General features: G+C 48.4%; 1 long non-coding RNA gene across 1 annotated transcript; it reads left to right on the forward strand.

Moving 5' to 3' along the window:
* Positions 1 to 9: 9 nt before the first annotated feature.
* LOC128836544 (uncharacterized) lies at positions 10 to 9,536 on the forward strand. The gene is made up of 3 exons (XR_008444801.1): positions 10 to 677; positions 8,223 to 8,411; positions 9,137 to 9,536. It is a non-coding gene; the product is annotated as an uncharacterized LOC128836544 (long non-coding RNA).
* Positions 9,537 to 10,913: the final 1,377 nt, after the last annotated feature.

Genomic DNA, 10,913 nt, shown 5'->3' on the forward strand with positions numbered 1-10,913 from the left:
GGAGATATCCTGGCAGCCGCCTCCGCCCCGGGGGAGGGACCAGCGCGAGGCGGCGGTGCCAGGCGGGGGCTTTCCGCGGGAGGCGTGAGAGGAACTAGCGCTGCTGCCCCAGCTGCCCCCAGCCCCTCGGGGGAGGGCGAGACGGGCCCCGTGCGCCACCCCTCAGTGTGAGCTTTGCGCCAGGCGCATTCCCGGCTCCCGCCAAGGGCGGGGATTTTACAACGTGCAGACGGGGGTCTGGGCCATAAAACGTGGGAGGAAGCACGGGGTGAAACCCAGGCCCTGTTGACATCAGACCAGATGTCCCGATTTTGACGGGACGGTTCCGATTTTAGGGGACTTGTCCCGCGTCCCGATATCCGGGGGACCGCGGCAAGCCGGCGCCAGCGGCGCCACTCACTTGTTCTTCGGGGGCCCCTGGGGCAGCGCTGCACAGCTGAGCTCCCAGCCGGCAGGACCCCACCGATTGCAGCAGCAGCCCGAGGCACACAGGGAGTGAGGCAGGGAGGCTGCATGCTGGGGGGGCGGTGCTTGTAGACGCCAGCAGTGGGCAGAGAGACTGAGTCCCCCCCGCCCCCCTTGACGTGACCAGACCCGACCCGCCAGCGACGCGACCCCCCTAGGCTAGGAGCCAGAGCGGGACCTGTCTGCTGGATGCTTCCTGGGAGCCGCTCCAGGTAAGCACTGCTGGGCTCACCTGGCCTCCTGGCAGGTACTTCTGGGGGGGCTCCCCTCAGACCCACTTCCCTCAGCCCCCACCCTGATCCTGTTCCCTCAGCCTCCCTCGCAGTGTCCCCCTTGTGCCCCCCACCCTCAATCCACTGCCCTCAGCCCCCACCCTGACCCTGTTCCCTCTGGCTCCCCCACAGTCCCTCCCCTCCCCCCGATCATCTCACCCAACTCACTGCCCTCAGCCCCCACCCTGACCCTGTTCCCTCATCCTCCCCCGCAGTGTCCCCCTTGTGCCCCCCACCCTCAATCCACTGCCCTCAGTCCCTGACCCAGTTCCAACAGCCTCCCCCACAGTCCCTCCCCTCCCCTCCCCCCATCATCTCACCCTGCATGGATGTGGAAATCTGTCCCGGATTCCAGGCTGTCGTTAGCCCCTGGGGCAAAAGATCAGCAAAGGTTTCCAAAGGGAAGTTTGCAGCCTTTGCTCAGACCCAAACATTTTCACTTTTAAATAAATAAATAAATAAATAAATACCCAAACCTATCCTGACACACATCTGCTCTGTCCAGATTTGCTGTTATCCCTGTTGAGGCCAAAGTGGTTTGAAACATTAAAAATCCTTGACCCCATTGTGTTGCTCGTTAATCTGATGGACCTGCCGATAATGAATAAAGATGAATGCCCTGGGAGCAATGTGTCAGGCAGACAGTTTGTGAAGTAGGAATGTGAATGCTGAAGCCCTCACAAAATGCAGAGGCTTTTCTTAACCTGAGAACTGAAAAAGAGCCAGATACCCTGCATGGGTTTGAAAGTGACAAGAGCCTAGCGACTGACCAGAGCAGCATCAGGTTTGACGTGTCGAGGAGGGTCTGTGTCATGAAGTCTGCATTTCCACTGAGGACTCTTCCATTGCCAGGGTAGCGCTGGCGCAGGTCTGCCGCCCGGCACAGCAATGCTGAGAGGTGCCAGTGTAGATCCAACCCACTGCCCTCAGCCCCCACCCTGACCCTGTTCCCTCAGCCTCCCCCGCAGTCCCCCCTGTACCTCCCACCCCGAACCCACTGCCCTCAGTCCCTGCCCTACCCCAAATCTCTTCTTCAGCCTCTCCCGTCGTTCCACCCCCATCGCTCCCCCTGCTGTCCCACCCCCTCAACTTCCCCCCATTACAGTCCTGCTCCCCTCTCTCATCCCCTCCAGACCCTGTCCCTCTCCCCAACCCCCCGACCCTCCCCAGCCCAGCCGCATTGTCTACCCCACCCCGCCCCACTCTACACAGCTCTCTACCCTGTCCCATTCATGCTCCCCTCAGCCCCTACCCTGCTCCCCCCATCCCAGTCCCATCCCATCCCCCTCAGCCCCCCTGACTTCCCCAGTCCCAGTCCTGTCCCCCTCAGTTCCTGCACCCTGCTTCCCCTGGTCCATCCCCACACACCCACTGACTTCCTTGACCGACCTCCCCCCAATCCCACTGCCTGGACTCACCCCCGTCTCACTCAGGACATGCAGGAAAAAGAAGCAATGGGCTTAAATTGTAGCAAGGGAGATTTAGGTTAGACATTAGGAAAAACTTCCTAACTGTAAAGGTAGTTAAGCACTGGACAAATTACCTAGAGAGGTTATGGAATAGCAGTCATTGGAGTTTTTTAAGAGGTTAGACAAACACCTGTCAAGGATGGTCTAGTGTTGTTATTACTCAGTCCTGCCTCAGTGCAGGGGTTTGACTAGATGACCTGTTGATGTCCCTTCCAGTCCTACTTTGCTGTGATTCACACTGAATTGCCTTGTGCCACTGTCTAGTAGTAGTGGCACACAGTTCTCTGACATGCAGGTTTATAAAATTGTAGTTAATATACAGTTTAGAGCATAGCAGTTTTAAAGCTCTGCATGTTCAGACCAACTGAGCTGAAAATTGTGATCTATAGTATTCAAAACTATTAAGATGTGGGCTGAAATAAAATCAGCATGAATTGCTCAACAATATCAATGGAATCAGCATTGTGCTGCTATATATTGTAAAACATTACAATGAAATCTTGCAAGTATTACATAGCACGCCGCCTTGCCCAAGTGGTAACTAAGCATAACATCTTCCTGTTTCAACATTCTTAACTTGTATCCCATAGCTCCTAAAAGTTTTTTTTTTTTTCCAACACTGAATACTGCTAAGTTATGAGTTTTAACAGGGTTTTTTTTCTTTTAAACCACAGCACTGAATATTATTCTAAAATTGTTTTCCAAATATTCTTAAACTCCCAGTTTATCCTCCGCTGATGTTCATTGTGAAAAGTATTGCAGGTCTAATAATAATATTTGGCACTTTTGTAATTCACTGTCCAACATGTGTTTTGTGCCCTCCTCTGGTGGATTTTTAGAGGATAACTGTATAGCTACCAGCTAAGGAGTTATATCTTGAACTCAAGTAGTAGAAGCTCATGCTTTTAAGTCTGGATGGCTCGGGTTCAATCTTTGGTGACTAGCTATGATGGAGGTTGCTACACTTATAATCTCTTTAATCAGAGGTTCTGAATATGCTTTGTTGTAGGCAGAGCTAGCCTATAGTTAAGCAACCGAAAATTTAGAATGGGAAATGTTGAAATGTTGGGAAGCCTTATCATTTTGCCAGTCTGGAACGAACATCCCATCTGAGGGATGGGGGCGGGGAGAGAGGAGAGTGAGACAGGACCAGGAAACTGGGACAAGGAATCCAGAGCAGTAGTGGGGGGCAGTTGAAATCAGATGAGGAGCTGGGGCGGGTTAGACAGCAATAGGATAGACATAGACTGGAGGGGATGGGGAAGAAGGGTCTTTGACTACTCCATTCAGGAGCCTGGAATAGACCCAGGATTCCTGAGTTTCACAGTTCCTCTTCTGTCAGCAGATATCTGTGAAACCCAGTGGCAAAAAAAGTGTCTCATCCCCCTATAGAGCTGATCTATCACATATAGGATGACAACCTACTGCCTTTGCCATCACTTACTCCATTAGCTCAAGTGGCAGAAGTCTGTGCAGTGGATCTAAAGGTTCATCAGCAGGGTTGGAGCCATGCGAGTTTCACGATGATTCCACATGCCAGAATTTCTGGGGCAGTTCAGTTTTGATTTTTACAAAAAAACCTGGGCAAATGCTTACAGAAATAAGGTGACCAGATGCCTAAATAGGGGAATCTCAAGCAGGAATAGAGAGGTTATTTTATCTCTGTATTCGGCACTGGTGCAAAAAAAAATTTTTTTTCCTCTTACTTAATTGGCCTCTCAGAGTTGGTAAGACAACTCCCACCTGTTCATGCTCTCTGTATGAGTGTATATATATCCCCTCAATATATGTTCCACGCTATATGCATCCGAAGAAGTGGGCAGTAGCCCTCGAAAGCTTATGCTCTAATAAATTTGTTAGTCTCTAAGGTGCCACAAGTACTCCTGTTCTTTTTGCTGGAATACTGTGTCCAGTTCTGGGGTGCACAATTTAAGAAGGAGATATTGATAAATTGGAGAGTGTTCAGAGAAGAGTAACAAGACTGATTAAAGGATTATAAAACATGCCTTATAGTGATCGACTCAAGGACCTCAATCTATTTAGCTTAACAAAAAGAAGGTTAAGAAGTGACTTGGTTATAGACTGTAAGTATCTACATGGGGAACAAATAGTTAATAATGGGTACTTCAGTCTAGCAGAGAAAGGTAGAGCATGAGCCAACGGTTGGAAGTTGCAGCTATACAAATTCAGACTGGGTATAAGGCATACCTTTTCAATGGTAAGAGTAATTAACGATTAACAATATACTAAGGGTTATGGTGTTTATCTAAAAGCTTTTTCTAAAAGCTATCCTCTAGGAATTATTTTGGGAAAGTTCTATGTCTGTGCTATACAGGCGGTGAGACCAGGTGATTACCGGATCCCTTCTGGCTTTATAATCTCAGAACTAGGTACATCAATTCACATGCAAAATTCTCATTGAATTCAATAGGTGTCCTCGTCCTGTGGCTTGTGGTGCGGGCTGCAGCAGGGGCCGTACAACCCCTCTCGCAGCTTCCTAGGGCCCCGTCTCATGGCTCTGTGCACCTGTGTCTGTCATTGTCGTCCTCTCCCCTCCCCTCCCTCCGCTTGCCCAATGTGTCCTGATATTTCACTCTTGCGATCTGGTCACCCTACATTGTGCTGGGTGTGAAACCTTGGGGGAAGTATTTCTTCCACTCTACTCCATGCTGATTAGGTCTAAACTGGAGTATTGTGTCCAGTTCTGGGCACTGCTTTTCAGGAAAGACTAATTGGAGAAAGTCCAGAGAAGAGCAACAAAAAAGATTAAAGGTCTAGAAAACGTGACCTAAGAGGGAAGATTGAAATAATTGGGTTTGGAGAAGAGAAGACTGAGAGGGGACATAACAGTTTTCAAGTACATAAAAGATTGTTACAAGGAGGAGGGAGAAAAAATGTTCTCATTAACCTCCGAGGATAGGACAAAAAGCAATGGGCTTAAATTGTAGCAAGGGTGGTTTAGGCTGGACGTGACATTAGGAAAAACTTCCTAACTGTCAGGGTGGTTAAGCACCGGAATAAATTGCATAGGGAGGTTGTGGAATCTCTATTGGAGATTTTTAAGAGCAGTTTAGACAAACACCTCCCAGGGTTTGTCTAGATAATACTCAGTCCTGCCATGAGTGCAGGGGACTAGACTAGATGACCTCTCCAGGTCCCTTCCAGTCCTACAATTCTATGTGCGGTACATTCTCCCTGACCTAAATGACTGATGTCCTGGCAGTGTGATAGCTATGACAGGCAATTTTATCTTCTGTGGCTATCGGCGTGCACATAGTGAGTGAGTATTGCCTGTGGGCCTTTTCTCCCTAATGGCAAAATTAAGAATATGGTCTGCAGATTGGTTTCTAGTTTTACTACTTCTGCTAGGCACCTCTATAGAATTTCTCACAGATGTTGTTGATAGAATTAGGCAAATTCACCCCAGCTCCAGTGCAGAGCTCATCTGCTGAATTTCCTGGTGTTTGTGCTTCTTCACTTTGATCTTCATGGAATGAAGTATTCCCCTGCTACCGGATTTAATCTGATTTGTAGAATGGAATCGTATAAAGATTCACCTCTTTCAATTTGTACGCTTGTATTAGCTACTTTTTAATCAAATTTTCCAGATTACTGGAATGTCTTCCACAATTCTACCTCCATCGCTTTGGAAGCAAAAATGAATCCACAAGGACAAAGCATGTCTCTGTTCCATCCAACCCTACACCTTCTCCCAACTCTGCCTATACCTTGTAGATATGTAATTCACTTTCCAATTGCTGTGATACCATATAGACTGACTCCCACCTATCTGCAATTTTCTCATTTACTGTGGGACTAAGATTGTGTAATACATCTAGCTCCCAGTTCTACAGTAGACATGATTACCTTGGCATACCATCACCACTTGTTTGCCAACTGATGTTTCTCTGTTTTCTTAGCAGACTTTGCTATGCATGTAATTTAGCATCTCAGGTCCTTCACATGCTGCTGATAGGTTACCACAGCTTTCCTTTGCTGTTGGATTTCAAAGTACAAATCCGTTGATAGCAAAGGATGCCTGCCAAACATAGAAAGTATGGGGTCTCTCCCATTGCATCATTCTTAGCACAATTACATACCAAACCTTTAACTAGTGACTATACCTTAGGAAGATCCTTTTCTCCTTTCCTGCAGGTTAGTATTTACCCCATCTAGAGTATCTGCTTGTCAGCAACTGATTTATTAACTGAGTGGGAGTATTTTCAGTCTCCCATAAAGTCTCCCAGTACTTTATATCTATTCTTCATTAGCCAGCATTTAACGAATGCTGTTTATTGGAGTTAGTGCCTGGACTATATGTCCGTACAAATAAATGCCTTTTGCAGTTCAGATTTCTTGAAGATAAATATGCTCTAAACCTTTAAGGACGAGCCCTGAGTTAAAAAGGCTTCTGCAGAAAGATTGCCATGGATTAACAGTGCCCTGTTCCCCCAGTGGTCCAGAGACCAGACAACATTGTCCCAAGTGTAGATGATGCTGGGTGAGACAGAGGATGGCTGGGATGCCTAGAGCATACAATGATTCTGTGCCTCCCTTAGCAGCCAGCTTCACTGTGACCATTATAAAGATTTTGTGAAAGTGAAATGAATTATATTAAAGAAATAGAATGAATTCAAGAATGCTGTATGAAATGTTGCAATCCAGGTGGCAGGAAAGTAGACATTAACTGTTAATCAGTTGCTCCACTTAAGGGCGATTTGGTGAAGCATTAGATGATAAGAGCTAATAAGGAAGTAGGATATGCATATTGTGCCCTAGGCAAATTCTACAGTTTTGCTCTCTCTGTCCCTTTGTTTAGTTCGCACCCTTTTATCTGTATAAATAAGACTGTTTGTTTGAATCTTGCATGGAGGCTCACATTATGTGTGTGTTATTAGCAGAGCGCTCTGCTAATAAAACAGAGTGGTTTGACAAGCTGAGTCATGAGTCTAACTTTGACAATCCCGTCACAGATTAATGTTGCCATCCCCCCGTGCAACCATTGAGTGGGAGCAGTGGTACAAATGCTTCTGGCATCCGCGTCAGTGTTGGGTCAATTCTCAAAACACTGAGCACATGAAAAGAGAAATGTAAGCATCCTTGAATTTTCAAAAAGCCAGAGGAGGGATTAGAGAGACTGGGGGGTGGGGTAATATCTATTGTTGGAATGATTAGTTACTCGAGCATTTTCAGAACTGTAGGCCTGTTTCAACGGGCAGCACTGGGACTGCTTTACACGTCACTCTGGCTACCATCGGAAATGTGTGACTATCCCAGAACAGTGTCAGAAGACTAAAACTAACCACTATGAAAAATTACATAGCCTTCTAGAACCAGCTCTGTCCCCTTCTTTCACCCTAAACAGTCGTCCTCCTCACCAGTTCGAGAGGGATGGACATATGGGGAAAGGATGGTTCATTATACTGGGAGGGTGCTGTGGTGGGACAGTTCAGTAGCTAGTGGGGATAGGTGAGGAACTCGGGGGACTCCAGAAGGGTTTCATAACTTGGAGGAGGCTTGGCATGTTCATTCAGGGGGTTCTGGCAGAACTCAGTGGCTATGGAAGGGGTTCAGATCTGGAATTTGGTGGTGCAGATGTAGCAGGACCAGTTTAATGACTCAGGGAGCCATGCAGGGGGACCTTACTGTTGATGTTGATGGGAGCGGCAGGCCTTCAGTACTTCTCAGGGTCTGGCTGTAATTCTCAGTAATTCAGTGCAGTTATTCAGTGTTGTCAGCATGTGAACAACGATCCCTGGGGACCCTACAGGTCAAAGAGCCATTTTAAGAGTGTTTTGCATTTTGCTGTTTTTATCTTTGCTCTCCCAATGCCATGGGTATGATGCTAACTAACAAAGTGCTGGCAGATTGTCAGAGGCATGAGACACTGGTGCCTCTACAAACACCTTTTTTTGGAAATGTAGTGTCAGGAAACCCCCTGGTATTTATGCTGCCTCCCTTCTTTTAGGAAATTTCCCGTTTTGTGTCAATGCTGTATTTTCCCCTTTTATTCTAGCCTGTGAGCCACCTGCACGTATCTCTAATGGACGGGATGACCGCGGCTGGAAAAATTATTTCTTTGTTGGCTCAAATGTGACCTACTCATGTGACCATGGTTGGTCAGTTGTTGGAGTATCCTCCATTCGATGTATAGCTGGTGAGGGGGGAACTCTGCACTGAGATGCACCTGCCCGTGAGTGCAAAGGTGATTCATTTCTTCATCACACTAGAATGACTGAGATAGGAAAAGAGTGGAGGGCCCATTGCAATGACCTGGGGGCTATTTAACATCTTAGCCCTTAAATATTGAAAATATGTGGAGTCAATGGCCAACTCACTGCAGATTCCTCCTTTGCAGCAGACCAAACACTCCCAGCTGGGATGCCCACTGCCGGTGTCCTCTCTGCCCTGGCACTTGTACACATGATCTGCCCTGACCTATGCCCTAACTTATGGTGGTATCTAAACAAAGCCTTTGGCATCCCGCAGGATGAAAAGTATCAGAGGGTAGCTGTGTTAATCTGTATCTACAAAAACGAGGAGTCTGGGGGCACCTTAAAGACTAACAGATTTATTAGGGCATACATTTTCTTGAGTAATAAACCCACTTCTTCATATGGGTCTTTTGAAGTAGAATTTTTCTTGAAATCCCTTTCCATGAAAAATTTCAGGGTCACTTTTGTTTTGTTCTGGGTCAGGAAGAAACTGATTTAAAAAGCACAATATATTTCACATGAAATTTTCATTTTCTGGCCAGCTCTAATTGAGAATGTGCAACACCTTTCAGGATCATGTGTCAGACACAGACTGTATGAGACAGACACATGTAACACGCTGGATAATAGCTCAGATCAAAAAGGACCAAGCATGCTTGTGAGGATAGGTCCTTGTCTTGAGCGTAATCACAGTCCCTCTGTTTCTGTTTTACAGGAGAAGTAAATAATGTCTCCCCTGTGCAACATGGTTCGCGAGAGTGTAAAGTTTCTCCACTGTGGTGTGTCTCTGACAGAACTGAGACCCCTGCTGGAAGCACAGAAACTGTATCTGGAGATTCAGAAACTTAAGCGGGACCTAGAAAAATACCAGGAATAGCTGAAATCTGTGACCCATTACTGTGACAAACTGTCTCCTTTGGATGCAGTTTGTATAATTACTTTGTACATATGATGATTGTTACTATTTGCAGAGAACTTGCTAGTACATCTAGTGATTGAGGAAGAGATTAGCCAGTACCTCAGGAATCGGATTTTTTTCATGCTGTGTGCCAGTGGTTGGGTTTTTTTTCTTTCCTTTCAATCTGACAAATGTAAGTCCCTACTTGATAAACTAGGGATTTCATTAGGGTTACCATATTTTGTGCCTCCGAAAGGAGGACACTCCACGGGGCCCCGGCCCCGCCCCCGCCCCCGCCCCAACTCCACCCCCTCCCCAAAGTCTCCACCCCCTACCCTGCTTCCCGCAAACATTTAATTCGCGGGAAGCCTGAAGCAGGTAAGGGGGATGTAGGGGGAGGAGGCGCGGCCCAGGCTGCCCCCCCCCCCCGCGGCTCCAGCCTGGGTCGGCTCGGGCCCTGGGGTGCCGGCCCCGGCCCGCCCAGCACTGCCGGCCCCCGGCGGCCTGGCCCCGCGATCCCGGACCGGCTCCCGGCCCAGCGCGCCCTGCAACCCCGGACCGGCTCCCGGCCCCGCGGCCCAGCGCACCCCCCGGCCCCGCGGCCCAGCGCACCCGCGGCCCAGCGCACCCCCCGGCCCCGGACCGGCTCCCGGCCCCGCAGCCCAGCGCACCCCCCGGCGGCGCGGGCCCGGACCGGCTCCCGGCCCCGCGGGCCCGGCCCGACACCGCGCCCCTGGCTCCCCGCCCAGCCCCGCGCCCAGCCCGGCCCGGCCCCGCGTGCCTGGCCCGGCACCATGCCCCCGGCCCCGCGACCCTGGCCCGGCCCCGCACCGGCCCCGGCCAAAGAGGCCCCGGCTGAGCCCTCCCGATTTTCCCGGACATGCCCGGCTTTTGGGGATTTCCCCCCGGACGGGGATTTGAGCCCCCAAAAGCCGGACATGTCCGGGAAAATCCGGACGTATGGTAACCCTAGATTTCATCCTCTTATATGTTTGTGGGGACTATAGTAAAAGGGTTGAATTCAGACTCCTTTCAGTTCAGAAAGGGAAAGCAAGTTGAGAGAAACTAGATTAAAATGTACGGAAGGAAACCTTCAGTTAACGCAAGCTTCAGACCCTATGCAGAATACACCAACAACCTTGAACTTTCAGAAATCACCCAACTGTTGCATATATTTAACCTTAATGCATTATAACCCAAACATATTTAAAGTAGTGAATGGCTATTTAACTGCCTGATTTCCATGAACCTTAAGTGCAACTCTGTTCACAAATCCTTCTGCCCCACTGAAAATGTAAAGGTTAAAAAAGCCAATTTCTGCCCTAATCTCTTATTTAAAAAGTCGGCAGTTTTTTTCCTTCACAAACTGAACACATCTATTTTTGGTTGACATCAGTGCTGATCTCATCTGTAGCATTTATATATCCTCCCTCACACTCCCACGAATCAATGGTGAAAATTTAACTGTAGACAACAACCTGCTAACCATTTCCCCCTTGCCCAATGAATGATAGGGGTGTCCTCTAACCTACACCTTTGTGATCAAGCAATTATTTCTGCCCTGCCGGGCTACAATAAAGTGCAACTCTAAAAA

This window comes from Malaclemys terrapin, chromosome 4, assembly GCF_027887155.1.
Source record: "Malaclemys terrapin pileata isolate rMalTer1 chromosome 4, rMalTer1.hap1, whole genome shotgun sequence".
NCBI classification, from domain to species: domain Eukaryota; kingdom Metazoa; phylum Chordata; order Testudines; family Emydidae; genus Malaclemys; species Malaclemys terrapin.